The sequence below is a fragment of the Dama dama genome, chromosome 23, assembly GCF_033118175.1.
Source record: "Dama dama isolate Ldn47 chromosome 23, ASM3311817v1, whole genome shotgun sequence".
Taxonomy (NCBI): domain Eukaryota; kingdom Metazoa; phylum Chordata; class Mammalia; order Artiodactyla; family Cervidae; genus Dama; species Dama dama.
The window spans coordinates 13,592,209-13,613,015 of NC_083703.1; positions in this window are offsets into that span (position 1 = coordinate 13,592,209).

Genomic DNA, 20,807 nt, shown 5'->3' on the forward strand with positions numbered 1-20,807 from the left:
TAATTAATCAACCTTTTATTTAATACTCAGTAATTTCTGTATATTGTCTAATAAATATTAGTTTATCCTCAGGTTATGAGATAGTCTCTGATGACTCTTCTAGAAGTTTTATAGTTGTAATTTTTACAGTTAGTTCTCTAATCTACCTTGGATGAATTTTTGCATGCAAAGTGAGGTAGGCATCAAGACACATTGTATTCCGTAAGGATGCCCAATTGCTCCATCAGCATTTGTTAAAAGACCTACTGTTCCATCTGTCCTGGGCATATTGATGGCAGTGCCCTTGATTGGGAGGGTCTATGGTGCCCAGCCAGCACACGTCACTCACAGGGAGCTGCACACACATTTCACCCTCTGGGGCCACTACATATGGCTGAGCCACCCTTTGGGTCTTATGAGCAAAGGATGAACTTCAGCAAGAAACCGTAGGGGACTTTGAGCAATAAGATTTTACCACTCACAAGTCCTGGAGGGTATAGGTCATTCTGAAGAGACCATACAGTGAGGTCACAGGCAGAGACAGTGTGTGACCTGGGGCTCTGCCTTTATTAGGGTCAAAAATGGAGTGTCTAGGATGTGGGAGTTTATTCTCTCTTGGCTATTTTAGAGTGTAAGGGTTTGAGAAGGGAGAAGTAGAATCACTCAGGTGGTCAGTTATCTAGGAGACCCAGGACTTTCTGAAAGAGGATAGTCATGAGATGTTTTAAAAGAATAAAGATCAGTTTATTAATAAAGATGACAGCAATATGACTTTTGACACATGCTATATTCTTACGTAATGTATTACATTTTCCAAATACTTTCTTAGACTTGGGAGTCTAATTCACACCAGAAGCAGAAAGCCCAATCTCTACCTGTGGTTCTATTTTGAACTTCATAATCAAGTACTGTCTCTTCTGTGATTAATCTGGGGCTTGCCTGGAGGGTCAGTTGGTAAAGAATCCACCTGCAATGCAAAAGACCCAGGAACAATCCCTGGGTAGGGAAGATCCCCTGGAGAAGGAAATGACAACCCACTCTAGTACTCTTGCCTGGAAAATCCCAAGGACAGAGGGGCCTGGTGGGCTACAGTCCATGGGGTCGCAAAGAGTTGGACAAGACAGCTACTAAACCCCATGATTGATCTTGGGGAGCTTATTTGTTTTGGACCATGTTTCCTCTCCCTTCACACGCCTCATCACCAATGTCCTTATCCTCACAGCATCTCCAAGTCTGTGATAGTCCTCTATGTGTTACCTGAAGACCCATTCCTCACCCTGTCAGTACTTGACCTCTGCAGGACGTGTTTCTCAGGCTCATGTCAGTAGACTTTCTGTTGCATACATGCTAAGTCACTACAGTGGTGTCTGACTCTTTTAAACCCCAAAGACTGTAGCCCACCAGGCTCCTCTGTCCATGGGATTCTCCAGGCAAGAATACTGGAGTGGGTTGCCATTTCCATCTTCCCGACCCAGGGACCGACCCCCAGTCTTCTGTGTTTCCTACATTGCAGGTGGATTCTTTATCATCTGAGCCACTGGGGAAGCCCAAACAACAACAACCAATCAAAGTAAAATTATTTGCAACATGGGATAATGTCTCCTGACTAGCTTGTGAATTTCAAATCGAACCATGTTTTACATTTTTAATTTTTTAAAAAATTTTAAAAATTTAATGTTTTTTTAAAAATACAGGTCCCTGGACTCTAATCCAGACTCACTGGTGACTCATTGGAGAAGTGGGACCAGGAATCTGTGCTTTTAACAACTTTCCCAGATGACTGTCAGTTAACTTCTCATTTTCATTTTGGGTGTTTGCGAAGACCAGTGTGGCAAGAACTTTGAACATAAATACTATTTTCCAAAGCCTGAATTGATGGACTGTTGATTATTGCTTTTGCCTCTGAGAAACATACAGGAACTGGAGATCAAACACTGGACTTGGTATTGAAAGCATTCAAATCCACATCAGACATTCTTGGTGCAGAGACAGGGGCCCCGGTTAACTCCTCGAAGCTACAATCTTCTGAGGCTGCTTACAAAAACACTTAGTCATCCCGAGGTGTGAGCGTGTCTGTCTGATGGACAGGAAAGGGGGAAAAATTTACTCATGCCAATTAATAAAGAAGTTCTGGAAAGATCTTATGTTTCCAGAAAATAAACCAGCCTGGTAACACCACCAGTCCTCTTTGAGCTTGCTTTGAACTACTTGCAAGTCAGACTCAGTCTGGGTGAGAAACAAGGTCACAGAACAGTATGTTCTGAGTATGAATCCATTTTCAAAGTTCCTGTAAGCTCTCTCTCTTTCTTCTATGCTCACTAGGGTGGTGGGGGGCAGGCTAGCTGCCCTGCATGGGGCATTTTCCCCATCTTCCTTGGGATTAGGACTTTTAGGGACCACAAGGCATCCAGAACAGACATTTCTCAGCTTCCTCTCAGCTGCGTGCAGCCCTGTGATTTAACGCTGGTTGGGAGGTTACGTGTGAACGTGACAGATTTAATGTCTGGTTCTTAAGGGGAAGATCCGTGCTTTAACACCTACTTTCTTTCCTTTTTTTTGGTCACTCACTTAGATTTTTGTTATTTATTTTATGAAGCTTTTTGCCATATAGAGGTTAAACATTTTACACATGTATCAACGTATATTCTTTAATGATGTGTTTTTGTGTTTATATATATATTTTCACAGCTTGGTGCTCTATGATGACCCAGAGGGTTGAGGTGGGGGGAGGGAGGTTCGAGAGGAAGGGGATATATGTATACATAGAGCTGATTCAATTCATTGTACTGCAGAACCTAACAAACAGTGTAAGGCAGTTATACTCCACTAAAAAAATTTAAAAATTCCACTCACTTTCTTTTTAAAAAACTTTGATTTTATACTGGAGTATAGTTGAAAAGTGAATCCATTATATACATATGTGTGTCTGTTCTTTTTCAGATTCTTTCCATTATGGCTTATCCCAGAATATTGAGTAGAGTTCCCTGGGCTAGACAGCAGGTCCTTGTTGATGATCTGTTTTATGTGTAAGAGTAATCCCAAACTCCTAGTTTATCCCCCTCCCACTTTATCCTTTTCTTCTCCCTAGGGGCTCACATGGGGGTGTGGCCGTGTGGGTGGTGAAGACACAGATGAATGAGCGATTGAAGGGGAAGGGATCAGGGGCTTTGGAGCCCTTCTAAGAGCAGCCTGTGGCATCAGCCAGGATTTTGAAGGGAAAACAAAGAAACGTCTGTTCTGTGCAAGCCAGTGTTACTGGGTCACTGTTGCACACCCCACACTCAAGCTCTCTCATGTGAAGATAACACCTCAGTCATCACTGACCGTCTGCTCCAGCCGTTTCTGGATGACAGAGACTCCAGGGCGGCTTACTCCAAATACAGATGCACTGGGCCCGAAGAGCTTCAACTCTGGGGGATAGAATCCCGTTCAGAGCAGTCATCCTAGACAGGAGGACAATCTGAGATGCAGATCACCCTCAACAGAGAGCGATACCAAGCAAGGTTCTCGGCCTTTCCCAATCAATAGAAATTGATTGCACACAAGGCAAGGAATTCAGGCAAAGCTTTATTGGGGCTCCTATGTTGGCTTCAGGAGGGAGCAAAAACAAGAAACAGGTTGCCTTGCTCACTTCCCAAGGTGGGCGAGCTCATTCCTTACACGGGATGAGGGGGCAGGTGTGTCCAGGGGTCCTGTTGGAGGGGTGGCTTAGGTGGTTTGCCCACCCCTTTGTGGTGTTTAGTACAGGGGGACTTTTGCTCCCAACACCCAGGTTTTTGCTCCCCGCTCTTCAGAAATGGCTGTATATGTTTTTTTGTCTTTGTATCTTTTGGTCCAGAATTTGCCCCAACTGCTCATGCACAGGGTTATTTTTAGTCCCATATAGTCTCTTTGTATTTTGTTGCTAGAGGAGAGATGCATCAGGTGTAAACCATGCAGTCCTGCAGCTGAGGGTCCCCGGTCCCAGCCTGTCTCAAGGGGACTGGTGAGTCAGCTTAACAAGCCCTTCTGAAACTACTTCTGATCAGTTTTCCTTCTAGAGACACTGGAAATATAAACCAGGAAAGGATGTATAGGAACGGATGCTGTTTACAAATGTGTTCTCCCCAAAACTCCTCCGCATGTGCCCGAGATTGCGGTCTTCTCCAGAATGTCTTCCTTATCCTTAAAGTACTTCCCATTTTTTCTTGGCTTGTCTGTGTAGGAAGGAAATCAGCTTCCAGATTCTGCTTGTTTGAGGCTTTTAGGATCTTTTTCTTTCCTTGCTTAAGTCTTGGAAACAAACTACACGGTGCTTTGGGTCCACCATGATGACCAGAGAAATCGTTGCCCTCAGATTTTTTGGAGGCCATCAGGGGAAGAGAAGTGTGGTGGAGGGAAGCTCTTCTCATTGACCATCTGGGCAGCAGAAGAGAGGAAATCCCACAGTTATAAGATCCGAAGCCCGTATACCTGGTGTTCCTTCCTCGGTGCATCGGAGCTGTGTGGGCTGCCGTCCTGCTGCTAAGTCACTTCAGTCGTGTCCGACTCTGTGCGACCCCATCCCTGGGATTCTCCAGGCAAGAACACTGGAGTGGGTCGCCGTTTCCTTCTCCACTGCATAAAAGTGAAAAGTGAAAGTAAAGTCGCTCAATCATGTCTGACTCTTCGCGACCCCATGGACTGCAGCCTACCAGGCTCCTCCGTCCATGAGATTTTCCAGGCAAGAGTACTGGAGTGGGGCGCCAGTGCCTTCTCTGTACAGTAGGATGAAAAAGCCTTCCTTCTCTTTGCCAGGGAACCCAACTGAGAGTGTCTTTTTTCAACTTCAAAGAGAGAATGGTGGAGGTTTATTTAATGCATGAGTGACAGATTGCAGTAGTGTCTATATAAATCATCTGAGAATCTGGGATGTTAATGAAATGACTGATTTATTATATGACTTCCATGACATTTAATGAGCAATGTGGAAGCACATGGCATATACTTAAGACTGTTTTACAGCTACTGAATTTATTTCTCCTATTAATTCTTTCAGGCAAGGCATGATCATAGCTATATCTTTGTGTTTGTGTCCTAAATAATATTTAGGGTAATACTTTAATAAATGGCACTTCATTCTTGCAGAATATATCAAAGTTTGCAAACATTTATTGTTTCGCTTCTATTGTACTTTATTATCAGAGAGGATCAAGTGTTGTTGTTGTACTGGATGTTTATTGCTCTGTGTGGGCTTCCTCTAGATGCATTGAGCAGGCACTGCCTTCCAGTTGCGGCTCTCAGGCTTCTCACTGAGATGGCTTCTCTTGTTGCAGAGAATGAGCTTCAGGGCATCCAGGTTTCAGTAGTTGTGGCACATGGGATTAGTTGCCTTGTGGATGTGGAATCTTAGTTCTCCGACCAGGGATCGAATCCATGTCCCCAGTGTTGGCAGGCAGATTCTTAACCACTGGGACTACAGGGAAATTGGGGGAATTTGAGCTATGTGAATGGACCCATCCATTTGACCGAGGCAGAGCCTCTAGTAAATGTCTAACCTGTGTCACTGTATTGTCCTACGTGGGCAGCCACCTCCTCCACCCATCTCATGGCCCAGGGTAACATAATCGTCACCCATGGGGTCCTCTTTGCCCTGGACTTAGGGGTTAGTCTGGCTAAAGTTGAAGGGAATTTGATGAATGCTTAGACTGGGGATTCAGCTGCAGAACAGCTCAGCTTAATCTTATCCTCTAGCTTTAGAAATCAGACCTAGCTGTTGTGATCAAGCCCTATGTGGTGTGTTATTCAGTGTCTGGGTCTCATTCATGCTCCCCAGATGTGACTTTACTTGCTACCTCACGCGTTTGATATCGATGATCTGCTCTCATTAGCCAGTTCTTCCAGCGGCTCATCTCTGCAGATCTCTCCTGTTGTACCACGCCCAGAGCATCCTGAATGCCTGCCTTCACCCCTGCAGGTGGGTGAGATGGAGTCCAGGCTCCTCCTGGCATTTCAAGATCGCCTGTGCATGGTGTGTTGCAAGTCATTTGTAACTGATCATCAAATTCTTAGTACTGGGGAATGATTTACAATGATTTTTATTTACAAGGTTAAAGTGAATTTGTGGTTACTCTTTTTTTTTGGTTAGAGTTGATTTTTTTAGTAGAGTTGATTTATGTCGTGTTAGTTTCAGGTGTGTAGCAAAGTGGTTCAATTCTACGCATCTATCATCTATCTATCTACCTTCATTGTCAGATCCTTTTTCATTATAGATTATTACAAGATTCCTGAATATAGTTCCCTGTACTAGACAGTAGGTCCTTGTGGTTGTTCTTTTCATAACATGACTCTCTGGTGTTATGATCGGTTCTCAAATGGGAGTAATGAGCGTGATTTTTTTTTTTTTTTACAGAGTATATATTCTAAGTATCACTCTGAAAATCATGCATAAATCAGAGTATAGGCACCGGGGGTGCCCGATCAGTGATATCCTCTATTGCATTTCCTTACAGTTCCTATGGCAGAAACCTGGAACTGACTTATCTTTGCTCAACTAGAGGGACGTGAACACAGCACTCAGAGGCACATGGGGCTAGATACAGAAATGGGGAAGTGTCTCTGGGACTCACAGGTTTTTCACTTTAGCCTTGGATCTCCGTGAGGGATGAAGCTGTCAGCCAGTCCGATGTGAAACCTTGAAAGTCATGAAATCACTGCCACCTAGCGTTACTGCTTAGTGGAGGCATGCGCATGGCAGAACTGAAGAAGGTTCTGGGGGAGACGGGCAGAAGAAAGAAGCGTTTCTATATTTTAAAAACAATATCCCAATGCATGATATGCATCCTTCTCCGAAACACATGGAGCATTTACAAAACCAGGGACTTCTATGTGGATAAATGAGTTTTCCCTTTATTTTCTAACTGGTTTGTTTTTAATGGGAGGATAATTGATTTACAATATTGTGTTGGTTTCTGCCATACATCAACATGAATCAGCCATAGGTATACATGTGTCCCCTCCCTCCCACACCTCCCTCCCCCCTCCCACCCCATCCCACCCATCTTGGTTGTCACAGAGCCCTGGTTTGAGGTCCCTGTCGTCATACAGCCAGTTCCCGTCGGCTATCTATTTTACATATGGTAATGTGCACATTTCCATATTATTCTCTCCGTTCGTCCCACCCTCTCCTTCCCTCACTGTGTCCGTAAGTCTGTTCTCTGTGTCTGCGTCTCCATTGCTGCCCTGCAAATTGGTTTAACAGTACCGTCTTTCTAGATCCCATATATATGCATTAATATATTATATTTGCTTTTCTCTTTTTGGCTTACTTCACTCTGTATAATAGGCTCTAGGTTCATTCACCTCTTTTAAGATTTTTAATTGGAGAATAATTGCTTTACAATGTTGTTGGGTTTTTCATTTTTATCTTCTATTTTTTATCTGCTTATCTTTACAATTAGCTTCTGGAACACTTGAAGGAAGATGGTAAGGGCTTAGAGATGCAGAAAATAGGATGGAAACAAAAGAGGATAATTTAAGGACAGGTCTAGGAAAGGCAACATCCAAATAATGGTGGTTTCATAAAAAGAGAAAAAATTGAAGAAAAAGAGATTTTCCAACAACTAATATGAGAAAATCTTCTAGAATTCTGTGATATGAGATTTTAGGCTGAAACTGTCCACAGAATGCCAAGCATGCAGACTGAAAATGAAGCAAAGCAAAGAGAGACAGTAAAGCACTTCTCATAAGCTGCAATGAAAAGTTTCTTAAGGAAGAACATTTCCATGCAAAGCATGGAACATTTCCATCAAAAATCAGAGTGTCTTGAGATCTCTCAACACCGGTAGATGCAGGAAGGAATGAAGAATGTCTTCAACAATGGAAAAGCACGCTTACAGTCCTCAAAAATGTATCCTGTCAATACAGAATATGTACTTTTCTCAAGGATATATGAGCTGTTCCCTCTCCGGACTATTCTTCAGAATCAGGAAATGTTAGTGTTGAAAAGGCACATAACTGTTCAGGGACTTCTCCGGTGGTCCTGTGGCAAGAGTTCACACTTCCAGTGCAAAGGGTGTAGGTTCGATCTCTGGTTGGGGAAATAAGATGCTGTGGGACCCCCCAAAGGAGCATCTTGTTCAATATCTTCATTGTACAGACAAAAATGAAGGGCCCTGTCACCCAGCTGGGTAAAGACACCACCAGGATGCCATCCATTTTTCAGTTGTCTTTCCTTTCCACCTCCTCCTACAGAGTGATCCACGACACACAGGTCATCAGCGGCAGCGTGGAGGGAGGGTTCCAGCTTGAGCTTAAACTGGACCCGTCCCTGGTGTTTAGACGTGTTTGATCACGTCCATGAATAGAGCTTTGAACCAAGCAGGCATCGATTTGCTCGTGGGGTTTTGAAGCCTTCTGGGAGATCCTGTAACAAAGGGGAGGGAGGTATGATGAACTAGACCCAGTAATCAAGTCTCAGGCTTCTGAAGGAGAAGGCAGTTTTCAGCACTGCATGGTGTCAGCCACTCTGTTTTGCCTCTCAGGCCAGTAGAGTGAGAGAGCAGAGGTGTCGTAAGTTAAAAGAAATAAGGAAAGCACTTCCCATAAAACTACCAAAGGCATTGTAGGGCTAGCCATTTCTTCGGTATCTCCTAATAGAATGTAACAGAAAACCACCCACCTTCTAACTCACTTTATTGCTTTTTAAAACTAACCTATAACTTTTCAAAATTTATGAATTGAAGGATAATTACAATATTGTGTTGGTTTCTGCCATATATCAATGTGGATCAGCCATAAAAAAATTAACCTATACTTTTTATGTTTCTTGGGTTTTCCTTGTAACAAATTTATAACTTGGGCTTAGTGATTTTTAAAATCTCTTCCTTTATGATTTTTTAAAAAGTTTAGATTTCAGAAAGAGGAATTAGGTTATATATTAGGCACAACTTTTAAACTGCAAGTTTTAAGCTTTAAGTTTGAGCTGCTGGTGGCTCAGATGGTAAAGAATCTTCCTGCAATGGGGGAGATCTAGGTTTGATCCCTGCGTTGGGAAGATCCCCTGGAGAAGGGAATGGCAACCCACTCCCGTATTCTTGGCTGGAGAATCCCATGGACAGAGGAGTCTGGTGGGCTACAGTCCATGGGGTCGCCAAGAGTCAGACACAGCTGAGCAACAGACGCTTTAAGGTGTAAGAATTGTGGCACTGAACTTTTGATTTTGGAAGTTTTGTGAGTTTTTCTCAAGTATTTTCTAAAAATTTATATTTCATTGGAGGAAAGTTGCTTTACAATGCTGTGTTGCTTTCTGCCATACATTTGAAACACCCAGAAGTGCATACATATCCCCTCCCTCTTGAACCTGCCTCCCTCCCCACCCCCATCCCAGCCCTCCTGGTGGTACAGGCCATGGAAGCAGCCTAGAGGTCCACTGACGAATAAATAAATAAGTTGCGGTACATATATTCAATGGAATATTACTCAGCCATAAAAAGGAAAAAATTTGAGTCAGTTGAACTGAGGTGATGCCTTTTCATATTATCACGGATGGCATCACTGACTCAACGGACATGAGTTTGAGTACACTCCAAGAGTTGGTGATGGACAGGGAGGCCTGGCATGCTGCAGTCCATGGGGTCGCAGAGTCGGACACGACTGAGTGACTAAACTGAACTGAACTGAGATGGATGAAACTGGAGCCTTGATACAGAGTGAAATAAGTCAAAAAGAAAAACACAAACCATATATTAATGCACGTATATGAAATCTAGAAAAATGGCACTGATAAACCTACTTGCAGGGCACGAATAGAGATACAGACATAGAGAGCGGATTTGCGGACACTGGTGGGGGGAGGAGAGAGTGGGATGAATTGAAAGTAGCATTGAAACATATGTAAAACATACACACTACCAGGTGTAAACCGGATGGCTAGTGGGAAGCTGCCGTGTAACCCAGGGAGTTCAGCCTGGCACTCTCAAGTGTTTTAAAGCAAAGGAAGCCTGCATTCCTGCAGTGGTTAAATGTACTTCAAAGGAAACGCAGAGTAACTGTGTATTGATCCACAGTTCCCTGTGTCTCTATAAAGCATGTGACCTTTTCTCTAACCTAGGGATTTTTTGGATCTTAGGTTTTGACCTACTTCTTTCCATCTTTTTTTTTTTTTTTTTTAACTAAAAACACCGGGGAGGGAGACCAACACCAGCCAGCTGGCAGTTGCATGAGGGGAGGTGTGTTCATTACAAGACAGTCATGAAATGTTAGCAGAAGTGGAGACCAGCAGTGATGAGCTCCACCAACCTCCAGGCTCTCGTGGGGCACTGCTGTCTTCCGGTTACTCCCAGGTAGCCCCCGAGGCTCTGGCAGTCAGCTTTCCATGAGGAGCCAAGACAAGGAGCTCAAAGACCTTTGAATGGATTGTGATCTGAGAAAAGGAGGAAAGTGGGGGTGATTCCATGTCTGATGGTGAACACCACGTATTTCTGATTGAGTCTGTGTCTTGTGCCTTAATGGATCCTGCCGTGATCCATTGCTCAGCCCAGCAATTCCACTTTGGAAATTCAACTGGCGATAGTGTCAGCGCGTTTCCAAAGATTTCACTTGAGGAAAATGGCTACTAACTCAGTAGATTACATGTCCCTTCAAATCTCCCTGCATCAGCTCATTAGTTTACTATTCATCATTCCATAGGTCCCTGAGTTTTTACCCACTCTTGTATCAAATGTAGTAGAGTGTGAACTCTGACCATATTCTCCTTTAAATTAAAAGTTCATTCTTTTCTGTTATTGACTCTATGAACAAGAATTATGGGGAAAAGTGATAACTTGTTCATAGTATCCTTGTGAGCATGACATTATTACTACAATAGCTAACACTTATGAATAATCCCTATGTTCATGGCACTAACCTAAGCATATTAAGGGTATTAAGTGATTAATTCTCATGTTAACCCTCTAAGGGGATAGTTCTTTTATCCCTATATTATGGACAATGAAACTAAACCCTGAGAAGTAATATTGTGAGACAGAAAAGACAGGTCCACACCAGTAGTGATTCTGCAAGTAAAAGTCTGATTTATGTTCCATTACAGGAGAAGCTTCTATACGAGGCAAAGATGGAACAGGTTTACAAATGACTCAACAAGTGGCAATTTCTGTAATGGTACCTGTGGGTTTCATTACATGTCATTGGAATCCTACAGAATATCTGGGTAGCTCACCTAATTTGCAAAAATGGCACAGATATCTCTATTTTGTATCATTGTATTGGTTAAGAAGGAAACAATGCCATCTGTTCAGCTTGTTAATTGAACTTTCTTTAGAAAGGAGATCTTTGCAGGAGTTCCATGTGACATAGTGGTTGAAGTTTGGACTCTGCAGCCAGAGTATGTAGAACTGAGTCACCAACTAATTGTCTGATTTAGGGTAAATTGTGCTTCATCTTTAGGGACTCAATTTCATCTGCAAAATAGGGATGATAGCACAATTTGCTTTATACAGTATATTTCTCCTACCGTTGGGTTAGTTGCTCAGTTGTGTCCAACTCTTTGTGATGTCACAGACTACAGCCTACTAGGCTCCTCTGTCCGTGGGATTTCCCAAGCAAGAATACTGGAGTGGGTAGCCATTCCTGGAACTTTAAGGTACATAACTGAGTAGTTTTTAGTATATTTACATGGGTGTGAAATATTACCCTTCCAGGACAGGCTTAGAAACCCCAGATCCATGAGCAACCATTCCATATTCCTCCCTCCACCCAGTCCCTGGCAACCACTGATGTAGTTATCTCTGAATTTGCCTATTCTGGACATTTCATATAGTTGGAATTATGCAATATGTAATCTTTTATTATTTATTCATTTATTTGGTCTGCCAGATCTTAGTTGAGGCATGCAGGATCTTTGATCTTTGTTGCAACCTGTGGGATCTTTGGTTGCTACATACAAATTCTTAGTTGCAGCATGTGGGATCTAATTCCCAGACCAGGGATCGAACTTGGGCCCCCTGAATTGGGAGTGCATAGTCTTGGTCACTGGACCACCAGGGAAGTCCCTACAATATGTAATCTTCCACATCTGGCTTTATTTTCACTTAGCATTTTGTTTTAAGATTCATCCATGTTGTGGTCACCCTTTTATCAGACTGAGGGAGTTCCTTTCTATTCCTACTTTGTTTGGTGTTTTGACCCTGAAGGAGTGTTAGAATTTTTGCATATATGGTGATGGTCATGTAATTTTCATCCTTTATTTCATTAATATGGTGCATTACCATAGACTTCTTGCTTGCAGGATTCCTCTTGGAGCCAGGGAGAAGGGCTTGGAAAAGGGGGACATTAAGATGACCCACAGCTCACTGTTCTTACCAAGATTCAGCTGTTTTTCTTTAATAAAAGCTCCTTAGATTGTTGCAAACCTCTGGCTAATTTTCAGAATTCTGAAAATGATGACTTAACAATTTTTCCCAGTGTTCTTCTCGTTTTTATGGAAGAGTAGATTTTTCAAGAGGTTTTTATTCCACCATTCCTGCCAACATCCTTCATATGCTTTTGATAAAGATTGCATAAGTTAATAAATATAAGCTACTCGCAAGAGTCCTCGACATGCAGTAAATACCATTGCACTATATTTAGTAAATTTATCGTGAGTTCAGTTGGGCACTTGGAAAAGTCTGCTGGGTTAGGAATAGAGAAGTGCCCCACCGCCGCCCCCCTCCCCCCAACTTGTGTTTATAGAAAACAATCAGTAAGGAGCCCTTGCATTTCAAAAAACTCAGTAACAGCCCTGGGCTTTCATTAGGTAGAGGATAATCAGAACTCCAAACATTTTCATCTTCTTCCCACACTGCCCACTGAGAAGACGTTCCCACATTCTACATAGATTTGAGGATTCCAACCTGACTGGCAAATCTGATTCTTGTTCTTCATGACTTTCATAAATCTGTGCATAACTTAACACCCTATATTTCAGAATCAAAGGGAGAAAAGAGAAACTGTTGGTAAAATAATAAAGGTTAAAGATTACAAAGAAATTGAGAGTTTGTGTTCAAGCCAAGGTCACCAGTCTCTGCTGTTTTTCTATTGTGAAGATTGCCTCCCACGTATGAGAGGACTTTATAGAGTGATGAAAATGTTCCATATCTAGATTTGGGTGTTGGCTCTGTCGGTGCTTACAATTGTCAAAACTTATGAAGGGATTAGCTCTGACAGACAAAATGGCTGATGAACTATGGACAGAGATTTTTGGCATTGTACAGGATACAGGGATCAAAACCAGCCCCAAGAAAAAGAAATGCAAAAAAGCAAAATGACTGTCTGAGGAAGCCTTACAAATAGCTGTGAAAAGAAGAGAAGTGAAAAGCAAAGGAGAAAAGGAAAGATATATCCATTTGAATGCAGAGTTCCAAAGAATAGCAAGGAGAGATAAGAAAGGCTTCCTCAGGGATCAATGCAAAGAAATAGAGGAAAACAATAGAATGGGAAAGACTAGAGATCTCTTCAAGGAAATTAGAGATACCAAGGGAACATTTCATGCAAAGATGGGCTCAATAAAGGACAGAAATGGTATGGACCTAACGGAAGCAGAAGATGTTAAGAAGAGGTGGCAAGAATACACAGAAGAACTATACAAAAAAGATCTTCATGACCCAAGTAACCATGATGGTGTGATCACTCACCTAGAGCCAGATATCCTGGAATGTGAAGTCAAGTGGGCCTTAGGAAGCATCACTATGAACAAAGCTAGTGGAGGTGATGAAATTCCAGTTGAGCTCTTTCAAAACCTAAAAGATGATGCTATGAAAGTGCTGCACTCAATATGCCAGCAATTTGGAAAACTCAGCAGTGGCCACAGAACTGAAAAAAGTCAGTTTTCATTCCAATCCCAAAGAAAGGCCATGCCAAAGAATGCTCAAACTACTGTACAATTGCACTCATCTCACACGCTAGCAAAGTAATGCTCAAAATTCTCCAAGCCAGGCTTCAATAATACGTGAACCATGAACTTCCAGGTGTTATAGCTGGTTTTAGAAAAGGCAGAGGAACCAGAGATCAAATTGCCAACACCTGCTGGATCACTGAAAAAGCAAGACAGTTCCAGAAAAATATATATTTCTGCTTTATTGACTATGCCAAAGCCTTTGACTGTGTGGATCACAACAAACTGTGGAAAATTCTCAAAGAGATGGGAATACCAGACCACCTGACCTGCCTCTTGAGAAATCTGTATGCAGGTCAGGAAGCAACAATTAGAATTGGACATGGAACAATAGACTGGTTCCAAATCAGGAAAGGAGTACATCAAGGCTGTATATTGTCATCCTGCTTATTTAACTTATATGCAGAGTACATCATGAGAAACGCTGGGCTGGATGAAGCACAAGCTCAAATCAAGATTGCTGGGAGAAACATCAATAACCTCAGATATGCAAATGATGCCACCATTATGGCAGAAAGTGAAAAAGAAATAAAGAGCTTCTTGATGAAAGTGAAAGAGGAGAGTGAAAAAGTTGGCTTAGAGCTCAATGTTCAGAAAACTAAGATCATGGCATCTGGTCCCATCACTTCATGGCAAAGAGATGGGGAAACAGTGGAAACAGTGACAGACTTTTATGGGCTCCAAAATCACTGTAGATGGTGACTGAAGCCATGAAATTAAAAGATGCTTGCTCCTTGGAAGGAAAGTTATGACCAACCTAGACAACATATTAAAAAGCAGAGACATTACTTTGCCCACAAAGGTCCATCTAGTCAAGGCTATGGCTTTTCCAGTAGTCATGTGAGAACTGGACTGTAAAGAAAGCTGAGTGCTGAAGAATTGATGCTTTTGAACTGTGGTGTTGAAGACTCTTGCAAATCCCTTGGAGTGCAAGGAGATCCAACCAATCCATCCTCAAGCACATCAGTCCTGAATATTGATTGGAAGGACTAATGCTGAAGCTGAAACTCCAATACTTTGGCCACCTGATGTGAAGAACTGACTCATTGGAAAAGACCCTGATGTGGGGAAAGATTGAAGGTGGAAGGAGAAGGGAATGACAGAGGATGAGATGGCTGGATGGCATCACCAACTCAATGGACATGAATTTGAATAAACTCCAGGAGTTGGTGATGGACAGGGAGGCCTGGCGTGCTGCAGTCCATGGGTTCGAAAAGAACTGGACATGACTGAGCGACTGAACTGAACTGATCAGTTGTACCTTTTAGCTCAACACATTTCATTGTATATACATGTTGCCTCAATAATAAATAAATATATATATAATATATTTATTGTGTGTTGGATACAGAATAAAAACAGGGCTTTTAGACTCCTATTTCATAGGTCCACTTCCCAAATTATATTTCTGAACTTATTTTCCATGAAATTGGAGTTCTGTACAAGTGTCTACCAAATAAACTCTCTCTCATTATCATTTGAAGTGGTTACCTTGCTGGCTGATGAATAAGAATATTGGCAATTTAAAAAGGCAGAAGTCAAAATAATTATTAACGTTAAACTGAAGATTGATAATTATTAATGTTAATAACCCTGAAGAATAGAGAGCAAATAAATTTATTAGCACTCATTTTTTTTGTCTCATGTGTCAATTCTTAATATTTATTTGCTTAGAATTAGTTTATTTTCATTATTATCTTTTTTGTGCTTATTTTAATAATAAGGTACCTACACATCCATGTTTACCTTTCCATTTTGCCTACTGCTGTAGAGGATCTTCCAAAACATTTATTATTAGCATGGTGACAGATCCTCCTTAAGGTAGTGAGGGATCATAATTTAGAGTAAAAATGTAAGCAGGGACCCAGTGTCTGTGAAGAGACAGTTAGAGAACATTTGGGGCATATGAGCAAGAGACAATTCAGCAAAGAGTTTCCTTTTGTTTTACTTGAGGCATATATCCTAATCAGGAGTTTTGCAGGTGATATAAATATTATGAACCCAGAGTGTGTTATTTAGTATTTAGTATTCTGAGCTGTTTTTGTAATAAAATATTCTTTGAGAAGAGAGATCAATTTAATTCAAATATTTCTGACAACTCAAAATATATTGTACCCAGATGATATTATCTGGGTACCTAATCAACCTTATGTGCTGGAGACTTGTAAATATTTTGTTAAAAAGAAACAAATGGTGCTGTTATAATTTAAAGGCATGTTTAAATCATGAAGTTTACTTTAATCCTCATCTGCCAGGTAAATAGAAATATCCATTCACAACATTTTGAGATCTCGATTTATTTAAAAAAAAAAAGACTGAGCTAGGCAGCAGTAGTAAAGGAGCTTACATACAATACATACACACACACTCCCCACAATTATCCACGCATCGCTTTAAATAACACGACTCTGATTCACATCCACACTTGTGTGAAGATGGAATACATCCCAAGCTGGGTTGATGCGTCTCTTCCTTGGCATATTTGCTTTGAAGCAGAGAGAGTCATCGTGGTATCTGTCTTGTGGCTGAAGCTCAGAGGGGTTCATTGTGTTTCCTGTCGTGTGGTTCTGCAGAAGGAAGGAGAGAAACAAACTGGATACGCAGAGGGGAGCAGAGTGGACAGAGAAAGGGGTCTCGCCTCATCCAGATTCATGCTTCCCGTGTTTCCTGAGGTCCAGCTGCATCCCCATTCTCGGGTTCCGAAATGCATATTGACATTCTCATAATATTTTTTCCCTTAAATCATTTTGAGGGTTTATTTTTGTAAGACAAACTTTTTAGGAAAATGTTAGTATGTATTTAGATATATTTTAGTATATCCAAAATATGTGCTCCAACTGGAAAGACTTGAAGACTTGTCTGAAAGCAGATGAAATGTCAGTTTATTCAGCAGGCGATGTATTTAGAATGTGATTATGAAGTTACCCTATTTTTTTTAATAAGCCCAATAAACAGTAAAGTGCATTAGAGGCCCTTGTCACAGCTTGGTTGGAAAAGAAGACAGAAAACACACAAAGGCAGTTAAAATAGCTGTCATATGGTGGAGGGATTTTCTTCCCTGTGGCATTTTCAAATAATAAAGTGGATGCCTGACATTTGGGAGGAAAATTCACAGGAGATGTATCTAGAAATTCTTCAAATACTCCATTCCTAGAACTCTGCTCTAAGACATACTCTTCCCAGCTTCTTTGTCAATGTAATGGAATTGATGATATCTGTTCCTGGACTTACTGTGTGGACAGAATGAGATTGTGTAGGGAATGGGGTGCAAACACACCCAAGGTGGTGGGGACCCCTGGAGACCCGAGGGTCTCCTGCCTCAAATCAAGGCCCTGACATAGGACAATTAACATTTCCTTCATGTATGGTTCACAAAGAACTGAAGCATGAATGTTCAATCTGCCCCATGATTTTAGCATTTAGAAACTCTACATGTTCTAAGCGTGGGGACTGACCCACGTGGTGCTGTGTACTGCCTCGCTCTAAGTGGGGGCATTCCCAGACGTGCGGCTGACACACAGGTCAGATGCAGTTGACAGGAGTCTGTCTCAGAGCACGGCACTGGGTACATCGGAGGAGGGCATGGTTCATGGACTGGCATCCGAGAACCACTTAAGAGAACTGCAGTGAAGCATGTTGAAGGGCTCCATTGTGCTAGTATGTATCAGCAGGAAAATCTAAATCCTTGTGGGCTTTCCACTTGTACACCTCCTTGGATATTTTTATTCATCAACACGTAACCAGATATCCCTTCTACCTTTGCATTCTGAAAATCAGAAATGGAGAAATTGTTTTCTGGAGTTCACTTTAAGAAATTGTTTATTTATGTGGCTGCACCAGATCTTAGTTGTAGCATGTGAGATCTTTCAGTTGCAGTCTGTGGGATCAAGCTCCCCGACCAGGGATTGAACCTAGGCCCCTTGCATTGGGAATATGGAATCGTAGCCACTGGGAAATCCTGGAGTTTACTTTTATAATTATAGTCTTAAGTCCTTTCTGTGTATTGAATATATGACTTTCCAAAGGGTCCCATATATGTATTTAGCTACATCCAGAACCTTGAAAATTATATGGTATGATTTTGTATCTATTTTGTACAAATATTCCATTGGATTTCATTTCCTTCTAAAAGTTTTAAGGTCAAAAGTGTTGCAAAGAGTTTGTTGTTAAGTGTTCTGTAGGTAGAACAAAACTAGATTTCTATTTTGGTGCCTTAATCCTTCCACAGCTGTGTGGGACCCAGTTTCCAGTAGGGAAAAAGTCACATTTAATATTAGAGGATCACAGCTCCCCCTCCTGGAACTGTGAGGTTTTTAAGTCCTGCTTTGTCTTCTATGCTTTTCCTTGCTGCTGATGCTCTGTACCAAAGTTCTGTCCGACTCTTTTGTGACCCCATGGACTGCAGCCTGCCAGGCTCCTCTGTCCGTGGGATTCTCCAGGCAAGAATACTGGAGTGGGTTGCCATGTCCTCCTCCAGGGGATCTTCTGGACCCAGGGATCAAACCTGCATCTTCCTCACTGGCAGGTGGATTCTTCACTGAGACACCAGGGAAGCCAATTTCCCCTCACTGAGTTAGACTCAACCCCTTGTAATCACGAGGGAAAACCCTCCAGGGATTCTCAGCCTTCATTCTTTAGGCCATTGCTGATGAACTCGTCAGAGCCAAGAAATTTCGCGTGGCATGTGGTCTCCCAGATGTCTGATCACTGTGATGACAGAAGTGTTCTGTATGTTACTATCTGATGTAATAACCAGTAGCCACTGGGAACAAGTGCGCACTTAATGCTAATCAACTGAGCTGAATGAACTGGTGCAAGGAAGGAACTGAATTTTTAGTTCTATTTAATTATAATTGTGCTGTGCTTAATCACTCAGTCGTGTCCACTCTTTGCGATCCCATGGACTGTAGCCCACCAGTCTCCATGGGATTCTCCAGGCAAGAATACTGGAATGGGCTGCCATGCCCTCCTCCAGGGGATTAATTTCACTTTAATTATCTGTATGTGGTTAGTGACCACCAGATTAGATAGTACTGTTTGGACACTAATAACTTCTCTCCAGTATTTGCTTACCATCAGCTAGAGAGTTGTCATTTTAACCACACTTAGCAATTTCCCTGACTGGTGGGGACAGGAAGCTTGGACCATGCTCGGCAGAATTACCCTTTATTCTTTCTACTGGATCACTTCACTGCACCTGCCTCCTTAGAGCTCAAGCCACGGCTGGGTGGCACATACAGCTTAGACTTATTTTCTGCTTCATGGCATGGATTTGCCCTGGCATCATTCAAATAACGAGGCCAGGTCTGAACTTCTCAGGTGTTGTTACCTGTAGGAAACTACTGCCCTGGTTTGGGAGACATGTTTCAAGCACAGTCGGATCAGAGAAAACAAGTAGAACATGCGGCGGTGGGTATCTCGACTTTATTGTAGTCTTCTCAAGGTTTGTAGCAGAGATGGGAGAGATGTCATGATGATTTCAGCAGGGGTGTCAACAGGGGAGTTCCTTCAGCATCCCTGTCAATAGCATCTCTAGTTGCTCCCCGAACCAACTGGGAGAAACATACACTCTAAGAAAACCCATTTGCCACACCTTCAGCCTCTCCTCCCGACTAGACTGTTAACCATAAGATCCCTTTATATGAAAATTCTGGAGCTTTCTCAAGTGAGCCTGATGTGCATGAAAATGATTCACTAGTTTTTCTCTAAACAGAAAGTCCTTCTAAAGCAGAATGATGCAATAGATAACACCACTCTCCAGAGACATAACAATGTAAGAAGTAAGGATGTACCTGCATTTTTATGAAACAGTGACTAATGTCCTAAAGTAGACCCAAAGCTCATGATGGCAAAGACTTCCTCCACAGGTGCTTATAACACAGTAACAGCATTACTTAATATTGAAAATTGTTCTGAGACAGTTTGAATGGAAGACATGGTGCAAAGAAGGTTTATTGCATTGTATGGTATTGATCCAGTCTTATTCTATCACACACTGAAATTGTGCATTTGGTGAAATAGATACATTGTACTGAGAGTTTCAGGAGAGCTGAGAGGTACTTTGTGAACAGATGGACATTTCAAATTCAAACTTTTCCTTTACTCAGATGGAGAAGAAATGGGATCATTTACAGGATGAATAAAAGGAGGCAAAAAAAAAAAAACAGTGTAAGGCTCTGGGGATTGTCATTACTAGTTTCTGACACAAGAGGGAAGCAGAAATTAACTCAAGATTCTTCTGTATTTGTTATCCAAATTATCCACACATAAGCATTCTTCATATAGTAAAATAGACAAATTTAAGTAATATGGCTCAATGCTCCCATGATGAGGGTTGGTTATTGTTTTAACATCAGAAAGAGAATCTACAATACCTGTTTTTGCTGCCAGGGGGAGATTCTAGAAGGCAATGCACACATACTTATGAGATTAGAAGTCAAACATATGTGGACTCATCATGGCTCAAGGTCATGGTAACTGGGTGACCTCGGGCTAATTCCAGCTGTTCTGAAATCTGGTTTCTTTACCTGTAAAACTGGGATATACTCACTCTTCCCATAACCCAGAATTGTTGCAAGAATTCCATAATATTCTGTAGGTGGGGGGCACATGTTTCAACACAGGTAAAGTTCCCATAAATGGTAGCTTCTGTATTTCTTTTTTTTACAAAGTTCATATTGTTCACCATTCTTGTGAGAATTAAACAAACGCATTTCTCTAGAAAGTTTTTATTTTTTTGGTATTGTGTACAGAAACTGGTTGCTGTCTTCTGTCATGTGGAGTACTTCTGTGTGTGTGTCTGTGTGTGTGTGCGCGTGCGCGTGTGTTGGGGGGGGTACTTCCTGTTTCTGGGGAAATTAACTTTCAACCCTCTCACTTTCCGACACCATTGCCATGTTCACTCTTTTCTTCTCTCCTCAGCTTCTGGTAAATGAGAAGA